This window comes from Arachis stenosperma, chromosome 10, assembly GCF_014773155.1.
Source record: "Arachis stenosperma cultivar V10309 chromosome 10, arast.V10309.gnm1.PFL2, whole genome shotgun sequence".
Lineage (NCBI taxonomy): Eukaryota > Viridiplantae > Streptophyta > Magnoliopsida > Fabales > Fabaceae > Arachis > Arachis stenosperma.
In genome coordinates this window covers 59,817,079-59,825,886 of record NC_080386.1, presented here as the reverse complement: position 1 = coordinate 59,825,886, position 8,808 = coordinate 59,817,079, and positions in this window count along the sequence as shown.

The following is an 8,808-nucleotide window of genomic DNA, read 5'->3' as shown; positions in this document are numbered from 1 at the left end:
GATTCTCAACCCAAGGATAGCCTGGACTCATGGGATAAGCTTGTCACTGCATTCTTAGATAAGTTCTTTCCTCCTCAAAAGCTGAGCAAGCTGAGAGTGGATGTTCAAACCTTCAAACAAAAAGATGGTGAATCCCTCTATGAAGCTTGGGAAAGATACAAGCAGCTGACTAAAAGATGTCCATCTGACATGTTTTCAGAATGGACCATATTAGATATATTCTATTATGGTCTCTCTGAATTTTCGAAAATGTCATTGGATCATTCTGCAGGTGGATCTATTCACCTGAAGAAAACGCCTGAAGAGGCTCAAGAACTCATTGACATGGTTGCAAACAACCAGTTCATGTATACTTCTGAGAGGAATTCCGTGAACAATGGGGTACCTCAAAAGAAAGGAGTTCTTGAAATTGATGCTCTGAATGCCATATTGGCTCAGAACAAAGTGTTGACTCAACAGGTCAACATGATCTCTCAAAATCTGAATGGATTGCAACATGCATCCAACAGTACTAGAGAGGCAGCTTCTGAAGAAGCTTATGATCCTGAAAACCCTGCCATGGCAGAGGTTAATTACTTAGATGAACCTTATGGAAACACCTATAACTCATCATGGAGAAATCATCCAAATTTCTCCTGGAAGGATCAACAAAAACCTCAACAAGGTTTTAACAATGGTGGACACAATAGGCTGAACAATAGTAAGCCATATCCATCATCTTCTCAGCAACAGACAGAGAACTCTGAACAAAACAATTCTAATTTAGCCAATATAGTCTCTGATCTGTCAAAGGCCACTTTCAGTTTTATGAATGAAACCAGATCTTCCATTAGAAATCTGGAAGCACAAGTGGGCCAGCTGAGTAAGAAAGTCATTAAAACTCCTCCCAGTACTCTCCCAAGCAATACAGAAGAAAATCCAAAAGGAGAGTGCAAGGCCATTGACATAGTCAAAGCGGCCGAATGCACAAGGGAGGAGGAGGACGAAAATCCTAGTGAGAAAAACCTCCTGGGACGTTCCTCAACCAAGAAGGAGTCTCCTGTTAAGGATCAAAAGGAATCTGAGGCTCATACAGAGATCATAGAGATTCCATTGAACCTCCTTCTGCCATTCATGAGCTCTGAGGACTATTCTTCCTCTGAAGAGGATGAAGATGTGATTGGAGAGCAAGCTGCTCTATATTTAGGAGCTATCATGAAGCTGAATGCCAAGCTGTTCGGTAATGAGACTTGGGAAAGAGAACCTCCCTTGCTCATTAGTGAACTAGATACTTGGATTCAGAGAACTCTACCTCAAAAGAGACAAGATCCTGGCAAGTTCTTAATACCTTGCACCATTGGCACCATGAGCTTTGAAAAAGCTCTATGTGACCTTGGGTCAGGGATAAATCTGATGCCACTCTCTGTAATGGAGAAGCTGGGGGTCATTGAGGTACAACCAGCCTTGTTCTCATTACAATTGGCAGACAAGTCAATGAGACAAGCTTATGGAATAGTAGAGGACGTGCTAGTAAAGGTTGAAGGCCTTTACATCCCTACTGATTTCATAATCCTAGACACTAGGAAGGAAGATGATGAATGCATCATCCTAGGAAGACCTTTCCTAGCCACAGCAGGAGCTGTGATAGATGTCAACAGAGGTGAGTTAGTCCTTCAATTGAATGGGGACTACCTTGTGTTTAAAGCACATGGCCATCACTCTGTGACAAAAGAGAGTAAGCATGAAGAGCTTCTCTCAATTCAGAGTCAAGAAGAAGAGCCTCCACAGTCAAACTCTAAGTTTGGTGTTGTAAGGCCACAACCAAACTCTAAGTTTGGTGTCAAGACCCCATATCCAAACTCTAAGTTTGGTGTTGGGAATACCACACTTAAATTGACCTGATCACCTTGTGGCTCCATGAGAGCCACTGTCAAGCTATTGACATTAAAGAAGCGCTTGTTGGGAGGCAACCCAATTTTATTTATCTAATTTTATTTTATTTTGTTTCGTTGTTATTTTTGTGTTTAATTAGGTACATGATCATGAGGAGTCACGAAAAAATCAAAAAAATTAAAAACAGAGTCAAAAACAGAAGAAAAAAATTTTTCACCCTGGAGGCAGCGCAGACTGGCGTTCAACGCCAGTAAGGTGCATCTATCTGGCATTCAACGCCAGAACAGAGCTCCATTCTGGTGCTGAACGCCCAAAACAAGCAACAACCTGGCGTTAAACGCCAGGATGGTGCACAGAGAGGACAATCTGGCGCTGAACGCCAGAAACAAGCATGAAACTGGCGTTCAACGCCAGAAACATGCATTACATGGGCGTTTAACGCCCAGAACATGCACCAATGGGCGTTTGAACGCCAGGATGATGCATGAAGGCATGTTACATGCCTATATGGTGAAGGAATGGTATTTGTTTTCACCTCAGGATCTGTGGACCCCACAGGATCCTCACCTCAGGATCTGTGGACCCCACAGGATCCCCACCTACCTTTTCTTTTAATCCTAATCACACTCTCCTAATCCAAATCTCATTCTCAATGTCACACTTCCCAAAAACCTTCACCTATCACCTCAATTCCTCTTCCCAATTACCCCATTCACCATTCACATCAACCCCTCTTCCCCATAAACCCCACCTACCTCCATTACATTCAAATTCAATTTCCCACCCATTCCCACCCAAATTGGCCGAACCTATACCCTCCCCCCTCCCTATAAATACCCTTCCATTCTTCATCATTTTCACACAACACAAACACCTTCTTCTCCCATATAGCCGAAACTACTTCTCCCCCTCACTCACATATTCTCTTCTTCTTCTTCTACTATTCTTTTCTTTCTTGCTCGAGGACGAGCAAATTTTAAGTTTGGTGTGGTAAAAAGCCTAAGCTTTTTTATTTTTCATTCACCATCAATGGCACCCAAGACCGGAGTTTCCTCAAGAAAAGGAAAAGGGAAGGCAAGAGCTTCCACTTCCGAGTCATGGGAGGAGGAGAGATTCATCTCCAAGAGCCACCAAGACCACTTCTATGATGTTGTGGCAAAGAAGAAAGTGATCCATGAGGTCCCTTTCAAACTCAAGAAGAATGAGTATCCGGAAATCCGACATGAAATTCAAAGAAGAGGTTGGGAAGTCATAGCCAACCCTATACAACAAGTTGGAATTTTAATGATTCAAGAGTTCTATGCCAATGCATGGATCACTAGAAACCATGATCAAAGTATGAACCCGAATCCAAAGAATTATCTCACAATGGTTAGGGGGAAATACTTGGATTTTAGTCCGAAAAATGTGAGGTTGGCGTTTCATTTACCTATGATGCAAGGTGATGAACACCCCTACACTAGAAGGGTCAACTTTAATCAAAGGTTGGACCAAGTCCTAATGGACATTTGTGTGGAAGGCGCCCAATGGAGAGTAGACTCCAAAGGCAAACCGGTCCAACTAAGAAGACTGGACCTCAAGCCTGTAGCTAGAGGATGGTTGGAGTTCATCCAAAGATCCATCATCCCTACAAGCAACCGATCTGAAGTTACTGTGGATCGGGCCATCATGATTCATAGCATCATGATTGGAGAGGAAGTAGAAGTTCATGAAGTCATATCCAATGAACTCTACAAAATAGCTGACAAGCCTTCATACATGGCACGGCTAGCCTTCCCCCACCTCATATGCCATCTATGTTATTCAGCCGGAGTTATCATAGATGGAGATGTCTCCATTGAAGAAGACAAGCCCATCACCAAGAAAAGGATGGAGCAAACAAGGGAAGTTCCTCACGGCCCCCAAGGAGAACATGAGGAAGTTCATCATCAACAAATGCCTCATGGAATGCACTTTCCTCCCAACAACTATTGGGAGCAACTCAGTACCTCTTTAGAGGATTTGAGCCATAATGTGGAACAACTAAGGGTGGAACACCATGAACACGCCCTCACTCTCCAAGAAATAAGAGAAGATCAAAGAGCAATGAGGGAGGAGCAACAAAGACAAGGAAGGGACATAGAAGAATTGAAGAACATCATTGGTCCTTCAAGAAGAAGACGCCACTAAAGGTGGATTCATTCCTTGTCCTTTATTTCTTTCTGTTTTCGGTTTTTAATTATTGTGTTTATCTATGTTTTGTGTCTTCATGATCATTAGTATGTAACCATGCCTTAAAGCTATGAATAAAATCCATTAGTCCTTCACCTCTCTTAAAAGAAAAATGTTTTAATTCAAAAGAACAAGAAGTACATAATTTTCGAAATTATTATTGAATTTAGTTTAATTATATTGATGTGGTGACAATGCTTTTGTTTTCTGAATGAATGCTTGAACAGTGCATATGTCTTTGGATCTTGTTGTTTATGAGTGTTAAAATTGTTGGCTCTTGAAAGAATGATGAACAAAGAGAAATGTTATTGATGATCTGAAAAACATCATGAAATTGATTCTTGAAGCAAGAAAAAGCAGTGAAAAAAAAAATAGCGAAAATTTTAAAGCAAGGATCCAAGGCTTTGAGCATCAATGGATAGGAGGGCCCAAGGAAATTACATCCAGGCCTAAGCGGCTAAATCAAGCTGTCCCTAACCATGTGCTTGTGTCATGAAGGTCCAAGTGAAAAACTTGAGACTGAATGGTTAAAGTCGTGATCTAAAGCTAAAGAGTGTGCTTAAGAGCTCTGGACACCACTAACTGGGGACTTTAGCAAAGCTGAGTCACAATCTGAAAAGGTTCACCCAGTTATGTGTCTGTGGCATTTGTGTATCCGGTGGTAATACTGGAAGACAAAATGCTTAGAGCCACAGCCAAGACTCATAAGTAGCTGTGTTCAAGAATCAACATGCTTAACTAGGAAAGTCAATAACAATATCTGAAATTCTAAGTTCCTAAAGATGCCAATCACTCTGAACTTCAAAGGAAAAAGTGAGGTGCCAAAACTGTTCAGAAGCAAAAAGCTACAAGTCCCGCTCATGTAATTAAATTAATATTCATTGATATTTTGGACCTTATAGTATATTCTCTTCTTTTTATCCTATTTGATTTTCAGTTGCTTGGGGACAAGCAACAATTTAAGTTTGGTGTTGTGATGAGCGGATAATTTATACGCATTTTGGCATTGTTTTTATATAGTTTTTAGTAAGTTTGAGCTACTTTTAGGGATGTTTTCCTTAGTTTTTATGTTAAATTCACATTTCTGGACTTTACTATGAGTTTGTGTGTTTTTCTGTGATTTCAGGTAAATTCTGACTGAAATTGAGGGATTTGAGCAAAACTCTGAAAAAGGCTGACAAAAGGACTGCTGATGCTGTTGGAATCTGACCTCCCTGCACTCGAAATGGATTTTCTGGAGCTACAGACCTCCAAATGGCGCGCTCTCAACGGCGTTGGAAAGTAGACATCCAGGGCTTTCCAGCAATATATAATAGTCCATACTTTATTCGAAGAATGACGACGCAACTTGGCGTTGAACGCCAAGTACACGCTCCTTTCTGGAGTTAAACGCCAGAAAAACGTCATGATCCGGAGTTGAACGCCCAAAACACATCATAACTCGAAATTCAACTCCAAGAGAAGCCTTAGCTCGTGTATTGATCAAGCTCAGCCCAAGCACACACCAAGTGGGCCCCGGAAGTGAATTTTTGCATCAATTACTTACTCATGTAAACCCTAGTAGCTAGTAGTATATAGGACATCTATCTATTGTATTAGACATCCTGGATTGTATTTTGAATCCTGTGATCACGTTTTAGGGGGCTGGCCATTCGGCCATGCCTGGACCTCTTTCACTTATGTATTTTCAACGGTGGAGTTTCTGCACACCATAGATTAAGGGTGTGGAGCTCTGCTGTACCTCAAAGATTAATGAAGTTCTATTTTCTTTTATTCAAATCTCTATCTTATTCTTATTCCAAGATATTCATTCGTACCCAAGAACATGATGAATGTGATGAGTTAGATAACCCTCATCACTATTCTCACTGATGAACGCGCGTGATTGACAACCACTTCCGTTCTACATGCAACAAGGCTTGAATGTGTATCTCTTAGATTCCCCAACAGAATCTTCGTGGTATAAGCTAGATAGATGGCGGCATTTATGAGGATCCGGAAAGTCCAACCTTGTCTGTGGTGTTCCGAGTAGGATCCTGGGAATCCGGAAAGTCTCACCTTGTCTGTGGTATTCCGAGTAGGATTCCGGTAATGAATGACTGTGACGTGCTTCAAACCTGTAACCTGCTGGGCGTTAGTGACAGACGCAAAAGAGGGATTCTATTCCAGTAGGGGAGGGAACCAACCGGTGATTGGCCGTACTGTGACAGAGTGCGTGAGCATTAGCTTTCACTGCGAGGATGGGATGTAGCCATCAGCCATGGGTGATGCCTCCAGACTGGTTAGCTGTGTGAGTGACAGCCGCATAGGATATTTCCCCGAGAGGATTGAAAGTAGCCACAGCTGATGGTGAACCCCTAAACAAAGCTTGCCATGGAAAGGAGTAAGAAGGACTGAGTAGAAGCAGTGGGAGAGCAGGCGTCCGAGAGCTCTACAGCATCTCCATTCCGCTTATCTGAAATTCCCACCAATGAATCTGCATAAGTATTTCTATCCCTTTTATTATTCCTTTTTATTTACAATCCAATAATCACAATTATCTTTTTAATCTGCCTAACTGAGATTTGCAAGGTGACCATAGCTTGCTTCATACCAACAATCTCTGTGGATTCGACCCTTACTCACGTAAGGTTATTACTTGGACGACCCAGTACACTTGCTGGTTAGTTGAACGGAGTTGTGAATTCAATTAAAGAAAATAAACAGTGCCCTAAGGGTATATTCATACTAAAGCTCAAAAGATAGAAGAACATAGTGCTCACAATTTCGTCCACCACCTGCAGACTACGATTTTTTTTGTGATGCGCTAAGATAATTAAGAAAGTCGTAACCTGCTCCGGCAGGCTTACATGACCATCCTCGGTTAGTCCTCCTTGAACTTGGAGCAACTCACACAAATTAGCAAAGGCATTTGCGTTCATTCTCAACTCCCAGATACAATTCCTATCACCCTCACCAACGATACGCTCTAAAGCCTCACGTCTAATTCTACTATTCATTCTTCCTCCTAACGATAATTGGCAACTAGTTATATCCCTAAAGTAAACAAATAGCGTAAGCACAAAGAACAACATCAAGTCTTCATGGTTAGATCTCATCTCTTCATAAAAAGACACGCATCACTTAATAATTTCTGACCACTCCATTTCTTCCTAGCAAAATCATTACATAAAAAAATACATAAACATTTAAAGAAATCTAACAATACTAGATGCAAAATCTACTATATCTTAGGACCAAAAATAGGATCAAGAAACTGAAACCAAAAGATAGTTAACACGATCTAGATCTAATCATATATATTGAAGTTTATCATAACAGAGTATGTATATAAAGAGAGTATGATATAATATAGCATTTGTTTGCAGAGAGTATGTATATAAAAATTGTTTGATTTGTGTTAGATTTGGAGTGGAAGATAAGAATGAGATCAACCGAGCATGTTTTAATTAATTAAAAAATTATACTCCTTAACTAATTAATAATTTCTACAAAAGGCTTGAATTAACGAAAGGGCTGCTGCCATAATCTTCATTTCAACTATTAATGCGTCAATAGAAAAATGTGATATAACAAATATACAATTAACCCCTTTGAACTTTGGCTTGTGAAGTTTATTAATAAAAAGGCTTTTTATGCACTATTTGACAACCTCAAGGTGTCAAAAATCACAGATTTTGAAATTTTAGTGGTGCAAAGTGCATAGGAGCTAAAATTCAAAAGAATTAACTGCATTTTTTCCTCCTTAATCAGAATTTGAGTACATAAGTCCATTAGATTTTCAACTCTACATATGATACAAATACAGCTTCAGCAACCAGATATCATTCAAGTTACAAACATTAGGAATGAAGAAATAGAACAAATCATCTGCCAGAATTTAATATTACCATACTAAACTAACAAATTTCTCTTCAATACGATTTCAGAAATTACAGTGAGTGCGCTGGTTATAGCGACAACAATCATAGATTTCACAAAACAATTTACACATTCTCACATCAAACAGATATAAATTAGGTAAATAGAGCAACCTAGAATTCAGAATCAAAAGATGTATAAGAATGCAAAACCTAAATAACCAAGCATGACCAAAACCAATTCATAAGAAGCACATCACAAACGAAATTAAAGAAATATGGCATGAAAACATATACGCATCTATACATCAGAACAAATAACCAAATCGAAGTGAAGACAGAAAAACCAACAAAATCCACGGAACATAACTCGCGAAATAAAAATGCATAAACAAACAAATAAATCTGACACTTCTTTATACAAAATCTGCTATATCTTCTTAGAACCAAAAACAATAATAAGAAACTGGAATCAAAAGACATGTAACTCTATTTACTTCTCCAAATAGGAAATAAAATAGAAACATAACAAAAATGATAATATTGATTTTTCTCTCTCATTTCATATACTAGAAGTGACTTTGTTAGGTACTTTAAGCACATTAAACTCTTTCAAAAGGCAAAAAAAAAGGAGAAAAAAGAGGAGATGAGAAGTACATAAATAATTTGGGTTTAAATTGAGAAGAACATGAAGCACATAAACAATTTGGGTTCTTTAACTCTATTTGCAATGGGGTTTTAGTATCTTCGTTTAATTCCTTTCCCAACTTTAAAGCATTTGATCCTCTACGCAAACTACTATATCCTATTTCATTTTCTAGCATTTTCATATATTTTAAATTCCTAATCATGTCATAAAATAATC